The sequence below is a fragment of the Halichoerus grypus genome, chromosome 9 (genome assembly GCF_964656455.1).
Source record: "Halichoerus grypus chromosome 9, mHalGry1.hap1.1, whole genome shotgun sequence".
Taxonomy (NCBI): domain Eukaryota; kingdom Metazoa; phylum Chordata; class Mammalia; order Carnivora; family Phocidae; genus Halichoerus; species Halichoerus grypus.
Window position 1 is genome coordinate 27,219,156 of NC_135720.1, and position 13,738 is coordinate 27,232,893.

Below are 13,738 nucleotides of genomic sequence, written 5' to 3' on the forward strand. Positions count from 1 at the left end.
CTATGGATTTGCCTATTCTGGACATTTCATATAATGGAACTATACATTATGTGGCCTTTTGTGTCTGGCTTCTCTCATTCAGCATAATGTTTTCAAGGCTCATCCATGTTGCAGTGGATATCAATACTTAATTCCTTTTTATAGCAGAGAATTATTCCATTGTATGGATATACCAATGAATGTTTATCCATTCATTGATGGACATTTGGGTTCTTCCTACTTTTTGGATATTATGAATAATGCTGCTATGAACGTTCATGTACAAGTTTTTGTGTAGACATACGTCTTCAATTCTCTTGAGTACATACCTAGAAGTAGAATTGCTGGGTCATATGGTAACTCCGTTTAGCATTATAAAGAGTTGCCAGACTGTCTTCCAAAGTGACTGCACCATTTTATATTCCCAATTTCTCCATATCCTGCCAACACTTGTTATTGTCCCTTTTTAAAAATTATTATTATAACCTTCTTAATGGGTGTGAAGTGATATCTCATTATGATTTTGATTTACATTTCCCGAACGAATAATGATGTAGAGCAACTTTTCATGTGTTTACTGGCCGTTTGTATATCTTCTTTGGAGAAATGTCTATTCAAATACTTTGCCCATTTTCTGAGTTAGTCGTCTTTTTATTGTTGAGTTGTAATAGTTATTTATATATTCTGAATTCAGCTCCCCTATCGGGTATATGACTTGCAAATATGTTCTCCCATTCTATGAATTGTCTTTTCACTTTATTAATGGAGCCTTTTGAAGTACAAATGTTATTAATTTAGATGAAGTACAATTTATAAATTTTTTCCTTTGGTTGCCTGGGCTTTAGAAATCATTGCCTAATGCAAGATTATTTATGTTTTCTTCTAAGAGTTTTATAGTTTTAGCTCTTATACTTAAGTCTTCCATCCATTTTGAGTTAAGTTTTATATATGTTGAGAGGTAGGGGTCAAATTTATTCTTTTACATGTGGATATCCAGCGTGCAGTACCTTTTTGCTTAATCTTTAAATTCCACCATGAAAGAAACTGTATCTTCATTAATCTCTTGACCACTCCTTGGGTTATATGAAAAATAGCATATTTAAAGCTTTCATATACATAAATAAAATTGTATCATCTCAAAAACCTCAGCTGGAAATACCATAGTTAAGGTTTACTGGATTTTCTTTGTATATCCACTCTTGCCTGTAGACTCAATTCTAAACTGAACTGACTCTTCATTAGCAAGTAACACATAAGGACTAGCAAGAAGATCTTAGGCTACTTCTCAGAATTCAGCGTTTCATTTCCATAATGTAATCATCTAACCATAATGATATAAGGAGACACTTTCCCAATAAGGCTTATTCATACATAGGAATGGAAGAGAGGGAATAGGCACTCTCAGCAAGCAAAAATTATTATAAGAATATGGTTTGAGCTGTAACGAATAAAGTGGATGTTTCCTAATATATGAAATATCCATTCACAGTGTACTTTACAGCCTTACAGGAAGCCCTGGATCCTATTAAAATATTACCCATAGCCATATTAGTCTCCAACAAATGTGTTACATTAGTGATTGTTGTTATATTTTCTAATTTCAATAATGATTGCTTCACTTATATTTTTTAATAAGGTAAAAAATACAGGACTCATCATGGTACTATTTGAATTTTATTTTTGAATCATGATTTTATTGTCAATTCATGTAAGAATAGCAACATCTGTAGGACCCCTTATAGTGTATTCACACTGTTGTCCAGATTCATTTTTTAAAAGATTTTATTTATTTATTTGAGAGAGAGGGCGAGAGCACAAGTAGGGGGAGGGGCAAAGGAAGAAGGCGAGAGAGAATCTCAAGCAGACTTTGCCCTGAGCGCAGAGCCCAACACAGGGCTCAATGTGGGGCCGGATCTCATGACCCTGAGATCATGACCTGAGCCGAAATCAAGAGTCCGACACTTAACCGACTGAGCCACCAGGCAACCCTAAATTCATTTAAAAAAAAAAAGTGTTTTACTAAAGAATATATATTCAAAATTAATAAATACATGAAAATATACTTAACATTACTAATCATTAGAGAAATGTAAATTGAAACCACAATATCATGTCAGCACAGGCCCATTAGAATGGCTATAATTTTATTTATCCAAATTCATTTTTATAACAACCATAAGAATAGGCAAAATCAGTACTATTATTCCCACTTTCTAGAGAGAAAAATTACTAATTGATCATTTTTATTATAAGCTATTTCTAGCATGTTGAAAAGTATTGAGAGTAATTAAAGTATAAACAAGACAGATTAGCCAGCTTTATCATGTCACCATTTTGTCATACTTACTTGAGGTTTTTAGAAAAGAATACAGGGAGCCTAGGTGCCTCAGTTGGTTAAGCATCTGCCTTCGGCTCAGATCATGATCCCATGGTCCTGGGATCGAGCCCCGCTTCGAGCCCTACATCAAGCCCTGCATTGGGCTCCCTGCTCGGCAGAGAGTCTCTTTCTCCCTCTCCTCCGCCCCTCCCCCTTCTTGTGCTCACTCTCTCTCTCACTCTCTCAAATAAATAAATAATCCTTAAAAATAAATAAATAATTAATTAAAAAGAACTACATTACTGTAGACATGATTGGAATCCTTGTTACTTCTTTCCCAGTTCCATTCCTTTTTCTTCCTCCTGATAGCAATTATTTAGTATTATATCATTCTAAAGGATATCTTCACTACATACATACTCATTCTTAAACAATATATAGTGTTGTTTTATATATTTTTAACTTTTATGACCTCATACTCTAAGTGTTATTCTACAGTTTGCTTTTTTCCCCCACAGCATTATATTTTGGAAGTCATCCTTGTTAATACATGTTTCTCTAATTCACTTCTATTATATCATTCTGTTGGATGACAAGAACACAATTTTTTTAATCTATGTTCCTCTTGATGAATACTTAGATTCTGCTATAAACTAAATGTTTGTATTCTCCTAAATTCATATACTGAAATTTAATCTCCAGTGTGATAGTATTTGGAGCCCTCATGAATGGAATTGATGCCTTTTAAAAGAGACCCCAGAGAGCTCTCTCACCCCTTCTTCTGTTATTGAGGACACATCAAAAAGACAGCCAGGAAATGGGCTATCATGAAACACCAGATCTGCTGGCACCTTCATCTTGGACTTCCCAGCCTCCACTACTGTAAGAATTAAATTTCTGTTGTTTATAAGCCACCCAGTCTGTGGTATTTTGTTATAGCATCCCAACAGACTAAGATTCCTTTCAAGTCGCCACTATTATTAGTACAAATGCTGAAGCAACAAACATTTTTATGTATTCCTCTAGAGCAGTTGGTAAAAATCTCTCCAGTATATAAATCTAGAAGTAGAAAACCTCAAAGGACAAATACCATTTCAATGTTACTGCTTTCCAAAGGGTTTGGACTAATTGTACCCCCACCATGTATGCTGTCATTTCTCCACCTTGACAAAACTTAGTTTTGTCAGACTTATTTGTTTTTTTTTTTAACCAATCTGATGTTTATAAAATTGTGTCTCAGATGTGGTTTATAAGTTGCATTTTTCTGATTACCAGTAAAATCGAACACCTTTTCATTTGTTTACTGGATATTTGGGTTTCCTACTATAGGAATAATTTTTTATCCTGTTTGCTTTTTTTAAAATTTGTCTTTTTCTTTTTGATTATAGTAGTTATTTATGTATTCTGGATTTTATCCTTTGTCAACTATATGCACTGTGAATATTTTTCCCAGTCTGTGGATTGCTACTTTTTTCATAGTATCTTTGATGGTCGAGAACATGCTTTAAAGCAATTGGATTTATCAATATTTCCTAATTGTTTCTATTGTGCATATGTGTGTGTTTGTGTCTGTGTAGTTTAGGAAATTTTTCTTACCTAGAGACTATAAAGATGTCTAAATGTTTAAAAATTTTGCTTCTCACATTCAATCTTTAATCCATCTGAATGTATTATTGTGTATGTAAGAAGTAGGTATCCAACTTTATGCTTTTTTCCAATGAGAATAGTTCCAATTTTCTTAGTTCTAATGATTGAAAAGTCCACCTATTCCCCATTAATTTGTAATAGCACTTCTGTCATATATCAAATTTCCATTTATATCTTGGTCTAATAATTTTTCCCTATGTCAGTATCAAATGTCTTTATTATTATAGCTTTATAACAAATCTTAATATCTGCTAAGGAAATTTCTGACACTTTACTTTTACCTTCAAAACAATCTTGGCTCTATCTGATCTTTACTCTTTCAAATATTTTTTGATCAACTTATCAAAATTCATGAAAAGCCTCATGGAAATTTTGATTAAAATCACATTGAATTTGAAAATTAATCTTCACAAATGAAGTTTCAGTTAAGTTATTGGCCTCCCACCCACATACATGGTACATCTCTCCTACTCTTTAGAGATTTCTTCAGGAACTTCAACAGCGTTTTACTTTGCTCCATAAAAGTCTTTCATATATTTTATTAGATTTATGCTAGACTCCTACTAGTATTTATTGCTATTTTGAATGGGCTATTTCTTCTACCACATTTCCTTATTGTCTTTTACTGTCAGATAGGAAAGCAATTTGTCTGGCAAATTGATCTAAAATACAGAAATGTCACGAAACACTAAATGTCACTAAACACGGTTATTACTTTTTTAATTTTCATGTAGATTATCTTGAATTTATTATCTAGACAAATATATTGTCTAAATATAGGAATAGTTGTATTTTCCTGTCTACTTCTTACACCCCTTATTACTTTTTCTTGTCTTATAACATTGGCCAGGAATAGAAGTGATGATACCGGCCATCTTTCTCTTGTTCCTAGCTTTAAAAGTAATCATTTATTTGATCTTTCTTTAGCTTTTGATCTTACAGGTTACTAGGAATCAATGTGTATTCTTACTATGAACCCTTTCAATCAACATTTCTTCCAAAGTTATTAAGCATTATATAAATTAACGTGCACGAAACAGCCTCATAGCAAATGAGATTTTAATTTCAAATAAAGCAAAACTGATGCATACTATGAGTTACCATCCTAATTCCTCCTCTGTTAAAAATTCATTTAGACAACCAGTTAAATTGATAAATGCACTCCAAATCTGTCAAAGGGTAACATAAGAATCATCTTCAAAGATGAAGACACATCACAATAAATTTTCCACTAGATTATAGAGCATCAAAGCAAATGGAAAAGCACATTATGATGCAATTGAAACCTTGTGTCAAATTTTGAAAATTGAAAGCATAATCTCTTTCTTCTTTCATTCTAAGTCATGTTTAGCTTGTTTTTTATTTGGGATTATCTGCTGTAAACTTTCCTTCTGGCTGACATTCCTGCCTCCCACTGGCATTGGTGGTACGGTGAGCCTCTTTCCTCCCATCATTTGTGATGATCAGCACATGCTCTTGTGGCTTCACGTTGTTCCACCATAACTCTTCACAAAACTACTTGCAGTGGCTACCCCTATTGAAAGACGACAAGAAATTAGAACACAACTCTAACAGACCAGTATTAAGATTGAATTAATGTTTTCTCTTCCCTAATAAAAATGTTTACATATAGTCTTTGTTTTAGGCTTTCCATTTTTGCATTCAAAAGAGTGAGGATGTTCCTCCCCAAAACAGGAAAAATGGATTCCATGATCACTGCTGGTTTCTTTGAGTCAGGATTGTATGATAAGGCATCCACTGGTACTGCATACCATTTGGAAACAGTAAAAAAATCTAAGGCAATTTTTAGCTAAGCTAGAAAATCGTGAACTTGCCAGAAACCTGTTTTCCTTCCCAAGTGCCATTCTTTCCACTAGACCTACGTGCCCAACAAAGCTTCAAGCCTGATTCAATTTGGGATCTGCGTCTCAGTGCCCACACCCAGACTGCATCTGTAGTTGCAGGAAATCTCAAAATTGAGGTGCTCAGAGATCCGGTTGTGGCTTCTGATGCTTCTCAAGGGACTTTCAGCTTCCTGTCCCACTTACAAGTACTTCACAGAAAAAATAAGAGCACATCCAGCCAGAATGTCTCAACATTTCCCCCCGAAGCTTCTCTGCATGTCTCCATTTCTACCACTCCTCCCTTCTGGCCGCAGGAGAGGAGATGCCTCTGAGTTGAATAACCTTCTCCTGACACCGTGAACCCCAATCCCCTGGAGACCTCCCTCACTGTATCTCCTTCAACACCCCTCTCCACCCATCCAGCATGTGCTCTTGTCCCTCAACCTGCAAGATTGTGTGAGCATCTTCCCATATTTTAAGAAGTCCTTCAGCAATCAATATGGCTCTCTCCTTCCCATTACAGTCAAATGTGACTCTGTTTTACAATCTCTTTTGCAGGCTCTTCTTCTTTCAACAAACCCTCTGGTGGCCTCCAGGTCCTGATCTTGGCCCTCCTATCAGTCTCTGCACTTCCGCCAGATCATCTTGTGTTCATCATGGCTTCCATCTCAAAGACTCAACACTATAACCCTACTACACACTTACCCTGACCCGCATATACTGCAAGCCAGCCCCACTCGAACTCTCCCAATTCAACACTTTCAAAGTGGACTCATGCTCTGCCCTGTACATCTGCTCTGCCTCTTGTACTTTTCCATGTTAGTGAGGGTCACCATCATCCTCCCTGGGCGCCCAAACCAGAAGTAGAAGTTGTCTGAACTGCCTCATTGCTCAATACCTGCTGAAGTTCTCCTGCTACAGCACCTCAGGGAGTCTCACTGGTCTTTACCCACTTCCTTCCTATTCATCTGGTTGCTCTATCACACTGTCTCCAGTTATTTGTCATTTCTAATGAACTTTATGCCTGATTCTCCTCCCTGTGTAACAAAGTCAAGTGTCAAGAAATGTAATTTTCTTCAGCCTCTATAAACTTAATTTCAATCAGTGTCAATTCCAGACAGCCTTGGTTATTTCAGCCTCCCTGACCCTGCCTCCCCCACCCAACTTTCCATAAGAAAATAAAGATATGCAGAAGAGAGTGTGCACTCTGGGGAGCATGGGGAATATGTGATCTCTCCCTCTACCAGACAGGATGTAGAGAAATTCCTGATGCTATCCTACCTGTCTATTCTTGCAACCCTCTCTAGTTTTCCCACTCCACACATGTTCAATAGAGGGAAATTCTACATGGCTTACCCCCCTCTCTGGGCTCTACCCAAGGGCACTGTGCTTGTGGGCTGCTCCTATCTCTCCAGGGCCACAGTTATGTATCCATCCCACCTTGAGGGACTCAGCGTGGGGCAAAACAGGGTGGTATTTGAGAAGTCAGAGAGCACAGCTCCTTCTGGACACACCCAACATCCATTAGTCCCCTTCTTACACTTTTTCTTCCTTAGCCCAAATATTCTTAACTACATCTGTGCAACAAGACTATTTTGGTCATCACTCACTAATCTAAATCTAATGTTTGTAAATAAACTTGATGTCCAGGGATATTTTAGGTTTATACTTTTGAGAGTCAAGAGCTTTCAGAGTTTAAAAGCCTTATTTCAGCTGTATCATTCATCCCCTGAGACAACAGACACCACTCACAATGGAGGAAGGGCAACATGTACAAGGAGGGAGGGAAGCAGGGACTAAAACCCCCTCTAATGTTTCCTGGCACATGATTCCATTGCTGGGTGCTGGGTTCTGTGTCTCTAGGAGCTCTAGCTCTTTGTTCAAGGACCAGGCCTGCTATCTCACATTCTACTTGACCTGGAAATTTCCAGAAATGGTACCCTTAGCACCTCCTCTACTTCACTCAGTACCCTTCCTGCTTCACCTCATCTCTCAAATTGCCTCCTCACCTTCATTTCAACAGTTACAGTCTTAGATCAACTAATTCACCAAGAAGGATTCCTAACTTCCTCCATTTTGCCCCCAACTTCCCATCCTGCATAAGACAAAACTGGAATTTCCAACCACAAATCTCATCACGTCCCTTTCTTGCTTAAATCCATCAGTGGCCTCATCACCTTCAGGGCAATTTGGGGGAACTCCTCAGTGCACCACAGAAGGCTAGGCAGTGGCTTAGTGTGGACCTCAGCTCCGGCACACTCTACCTGAGACACACAGCTGCTCTCAGTAGGGTCTTTAACTCTGTCTTCTCTGCATCATTTTATATCTCATTCCCCTTCTCGGTAAGTGCATAACCTCCCCCACCACCTGCCTCAGCACTTCACCACCTTCTGAACGCAGGAGAGAAGTCACTAAGAGCAATCAAATGATGATGTTTTTGATAAGCAGCCTTCCAAAGGGAACTGGTTTTATTTAGTCTATCAAAAAGTGGCAGAATAATCTTTTGTTTCCTTGTATTTTGTTTCATTCCCAGCTCTTCTCTTTTTACTTAGCTTAAGATGGCCACATTTTTTACAGCTTTCTAGAAGGGATGACATGGCCTATGTTTGGCTTTGGAGCCTTCCATACTCAGGTTCTGAAGAGACTCTAGGAGGATTACTGAGTTGAGAAAAGGGAGTGACACCAGGGAGCATGAGTGATCTTAGCCGATGGTGAGCCCTGAGTGTTCCACCCTTGGCTAGGTTTGGAAATTCTAAAATCAGGAGGACTGTGCCTTCCCTTAGTGGAGCTCAGCGGTCAAGCATCAGGCCCAGGATTCCCATGACCAGAAAAGTGCAAAAACAGAAAAAAGACCTGTGCAGCAAGTCAAGAGATCAACGCTAAAGCTGCTGCATTTCCCCCAGGCCCAGCGTGGCATGAGTGGGGCCACCGAAAGGCAAGAGAGGGCTTCCTGCTTCTAGAACGCTGAGGGAGTAGGGGATGTTTTCTTTGTGCCCTGAAGAAAATCAAGATGTGGCACACAATAAAGGAAGTTGGGGACACCCTAAATTGACTGACTTTACTTTCTACTACCCAAAGGAATGAGGCATTTTCAATGAAATCCATTTCCGTTGTAGATAAGGTAACTACCTGCCTGTTGTAAACCGAGATTCATACCTACACTTCCCCCTCCTCCAAATATAAACTGAGAAGCACTGTATCACAAATTTTTGGATTTGGGAGGGGCATAATATGCGTGATCTGATGGATTTGCCCTTGGGACCAGGCAAGAAGAAATGGGTTTAAAATGAGGCAAGAAGTGTTCCAGTTGGACTTGAGAGAGATTTTTGAGAGCATAGAGACACCACCAGAGAAAGGATGTGATAATGTTATTTTTAAAAGAGAAGACTGGCCTATAATCTTCCTAAGGTTGTAGTTCATATTTGCTTTATGATTAATAATGTACACAATGTGTGCTTTACTTTGGAGAATGAGGTTTGGGCCAACCCCACCCTGGGTCACCCCCACTTCACCCCCAACTCCGGCTGCTCCAAAGACCCAGTAATCTAACAACCAACCCCTCACTTGTGCATAGCCACAATTCCTTTGCTTGAGTCATTGGATGCAGAGAACACAAGGATTCTCTGCAAGTTCAAGTTTGTATACATGTCTGAGTAAAAGACTAAAGGATTTTCTCTTTCCCAGTGAGAGGGAGCTCTACAGTCATGATTATCCTTGCATTTGACCTGAGAAAAAGTTTTGGCTCTTCTCAAATTATCAACTCTTCAGTTTCTAAAAATATTTGACCGAGAGTAATTACTATTTTGATGATTTCAAGTCTGGGCTGGGTATTAAGCCCTTCTTGACAAACATCCCAGGGAGGCAAGGCTGGTGAAAAATTATTTATCAGTTCAGTTGCCTATGTCTCTGTTGGACAGCACGGAACAGAAAGGCCTTCTGTTTTTTAACTTTCCAGATACAGTATATTGCCACATTTTTATTCTGGAATGATGACGGTCTCCAACTGGAGTGAGCCTGGTGCCATGCTTCACATAGAATCACAGCTTGTTTCAGAAAAGTCCAACTTCCTTACTCTCCATTTAAAGAAAGCAAAGCAAAAGTTGCACTCTTTTTAACTGCTGGGTGTCAGAATGTGAAAGATCCAGGACTGTTGTAAGTTGCAGGAAGTGGGGAGAAAATCCAAAGAACATAGTCACGCGTGCGCGTGCGTGCGCGCGCACACGCACACGCACACACACACACACACACTGATTTTATGAGAGGTGGTGGTTACCAGGGGGCAGTATTTATAGCTCTGAGTAATTTATAGCTTTTAAATGTAATGTTATAATGCAAATAAAGTTTTTTTCTGCCCTAGTGATGAGCTCATGAATAAACCTGAAAAGGATGCGAGGCTGGCGGCTGAGATGGGAAGAGCAGGCTGGGAATGAATCAGCATGCGCCTGCTTTCTCCAGCAACTGTCACTACAACCATGGGATCAGTGCACCGCTCAGCATGAGGACTCGGGGCACGGCTATGTGTGACATGGCGATGAACAATTCCCATCCGAGGCAACAGACCAGGAATGCTGCTCAGCCCACCGTGCAACAAAAATGTATGAAATCGCATTAGCAGAAAAACAAGATTTCTGGGTCTTATCACAGAAAGGCTTTTTTCCCCTCCTAGATGAATGTTCACCTCTAATTGAACAACTGTTACCCTCTTTATTTCTACCTGAAAGTGGCTTTTACAACTCATAATTAAGGGCAGGATCTTTATAATCCCATCATGATGGAATGTCTTTTTAGTGCTTGAATACAGTTCATTAACAGGATATTTAGGGCTGTTTTTTTTCAGTGGTTAATTGGACTACAATTCATTTTCATGTCCTGAACATGCATTTTAAGTCTATACAAGAAGTCCATTTAGCTACTTTTTAAAACACATTCTGGAAGGCTGGAGTCCACGATCCTTGTAAAACAAACACTACATGAGACTCCATTTGTACTTGAGAGGAAAATCACAGCAGGGAAAATAGCTAACATCTAATCAGGTGTTCTCTGAATTGATACAATAAAATTGTTTTTACGAAAGAAAGATACTATACAGTATAATAATTTCCAAAAGTTGATGCTTTTTCGTTAAAAATGGTATAAAAGTTCTGCAAGAGTGAAAATGTAGAGTTTTCTCCAAGGGAACAGTGCGTATTACAGAAGCAGTGGGGGACAATACTCCTGAATATTCACAATAGACTTTTGGGGGATGTGGGGAGGCTTACGGGTTAATTTGTTTAAAATTCATGGCTGATTTTATGGGGGAAACAGTCTCTATTCTAGCCACAGGCTGTTACATTTGGAAGATTACAGATAGAAAAGTCAAATTAATGGAACCAAAACTCCTAGTTCTTCAGTATACTGAAACAAACCCGATCAGAAAGGTATCAAATGATACAAAGTTGCAATATAAACACGTCTTTCAATCCAAACAGATACTCAAGTTTTGTATACCCCACTTTTTTAGATTGCTACCCACTTACACCAACAGGCTCAGATCAGTCTTCCAGATAGAATTATGCTTGTTTTTCCCACAAAGACTCTAAAAGATCTTTTTAATCAAAATCCTTGCTCATATGAACGCTTAAGTAAATTAGTCCCCAGGTTAGCCCAGCACTATCTACCCTTCTCTCTCTCCCTGTCTTTCACAGTAACTCTCAAGCCCCCAGAAAATCTTCCCATCCATGGATAATTCCAGAGCTCCAGGATCTTTTATGGACTAGGTCGATAAACTAGGCTGGTCACAGGCCTTCCAATTGTAAAATCCTTCAAACTTCTTTTAAGAATAAATACAGACCTTCAGCTAAAAGACATGTTCCTGAATTGGATATTTATTTCAAAATTCTCAATAAAAGAAAAAATGATGATACTAGCTCAGTGTTATGATTTCTTTTAAGGGCAAAAAAGTCAATAAATCTAAAATTTGTAAAACTGTAGATAGATGTTATTTTAATAATTGTTTATCATCATATATGTATGAAAATGTATACGAATATATTTGAAAATACACTGGGACTCAGATTAAGTGATTTATCCAGTCTCTCAGTCAGACTAGAACTCAGATCTGTTCCGAAGGGTAGAGCTCTTTCTATAGCACTACTCTGCATCTGATGTTTTTTTATTTAACTTATTAAATTTCATATACTGTTATAAATTCAGCTGTAAGTAGAGTTCACTAAACTTCTAATAACCCCTTGAGTCAAACTGCTTACAAATGATGAACAAAAACACAAACAAAAAAAGCAAGCAAACAAACAAAACCCTATAAAATGAGTTTAATGGAATATAAAAAATAAAATTTTAAAGAATTTTTGAAGTTCATGAGCTATAGATTAAGAGCATGTTGATTTAAAAATAACTTACTTATGTTATTCTATTTACAACCCATTATGAATATAATTAGCTATAAAAATTTTTCATAGTAATTTAAACCTTTTGAAAATAAATTTTAAATAGAGTGGTATGCATTGCGAAGGTATACAGTGTGAATTTAAAGTCTGTGGTTTGAATGTGAAATCCATGGTATGAATTTCATGTAATTGAAGGAGTTTTGTTTGGTTTTACCTCTTGAATGTATTTTAATTAAAATAAGAATTCTGGCTATTTACCTACATAATTGGAGTATTTCTTTGTGTTAGTTATTTATATTTTAAGATAAATTTTATCTCACTATATCTTAATGTATGTTACTATTATTATATGTTACATGTTATATATAAAATATGTATTAATATATAGAGTATCCAAAATGAAAATCACTTAAAATTACCTATTTTATGCTGATAATAATCGTTGCAATGATTTAGTGTGAAATGTAGCACCACTGGTTTTATCTATGAGATTTACAGTTTTGTGAAGTATCTCTAAACTGAACTCAAATTAATTGACTCTGTGTCTTTGTGCAAATAAGCACATAGTTTTGTTTTATTGAGAGGATGACAAATGCAGAGTTGTGGTTTTTTTATTATTTTATTTTTAACCCTAGTAAATTAATAGTGATCTCCGCATCCAAAACTCCAATGACCAAAAAAATGGAAATCAGATACTTTATTAAAAATGTAAAAAATATATTTTGTGCCAGAGAATGCACAAATATATAAATGTTTACAAATTCTATTTTCAGTAAACAGCAATACATTTTTTTGTAAGTAATCAGAAGGATAAGAATCAAGCTATATCATTTTTACATTATTGAAGCATGTAGAAATCTTAATTCTGAAATCATATTCATGGATCAAATAAAATTTAATTTCATATAAATGCATCTAGAATTATTTTCATTTTACCATTTTATTCAAGATCTCAATCTTACATAGTTCATCAAGAAATAATACAAAATGATTTATGTTCCCTTTTACAGGGATTTATTTAAGAATCTCTCTGAATGCTGTTCATTCAGAGTTTTCTTTGAGTGCTTGACAAATTTATTTATTCTCAGTCAATGTACTCTAGGAATCTGCCCTTCGAATAATATTAATTAAATGTGACTTAATATTTTATCATTTTTGGTAGAAAATATCAATTTTGCACAATAATACAAATTTAAGTATGAATATGTATTAAAAAGAAATTTTAAATTGATCTAGTAAATGATCTATGATTAAATATATCAAACTATTGTTTTTTAAAAAGCAAATTTATTACAAAAGTCACCTTGAAGCATGTTTCATTTTGATTATAAATTTATCAAGATAGATTTTTTCCACATGCTTCTAAAATAAACCTAACTTCACTATATAAAACAGAGATAATTTGTTTTATTTCACAGTGGTTTTTTTTCTTAGATTATTTTAACTCAAAATGCATTCATAGTATTGATGCTGTGGGAAGTTCATGTTTACGCTATTAAGAACATTTCTGTCCGAGTAAGATACATGGATTATGTTGTCAAAGATTTTATATGAAGAATAATTGTTTA

At 36.5% G+C, this 13,738-nt stretch overlaps 1 long non-coding RNA gene across 1 annotated transcript in view; it reads right to left on the reverse strand.

Moving 5' to 3' along the window:
* Nucleotides 1–4,985: 4,985 nt before the first annotated feature.
* LOC118539361 (uncharacterized) overlaps nt 4,986–13,738 on the reverse strand; it is a 63,869-nt gene continuing 55,116 nt past the window's right edge. Inside the window, exon 3 of the long non-coding RNA XR_013441086.1 lies at nt 4,986–5,477. This is a non-coding gene — a long non-coding RNA (uncharacterized LOC118539361). The remainder of the gene's footprint in view (nt 5,478–13,738) is intronic.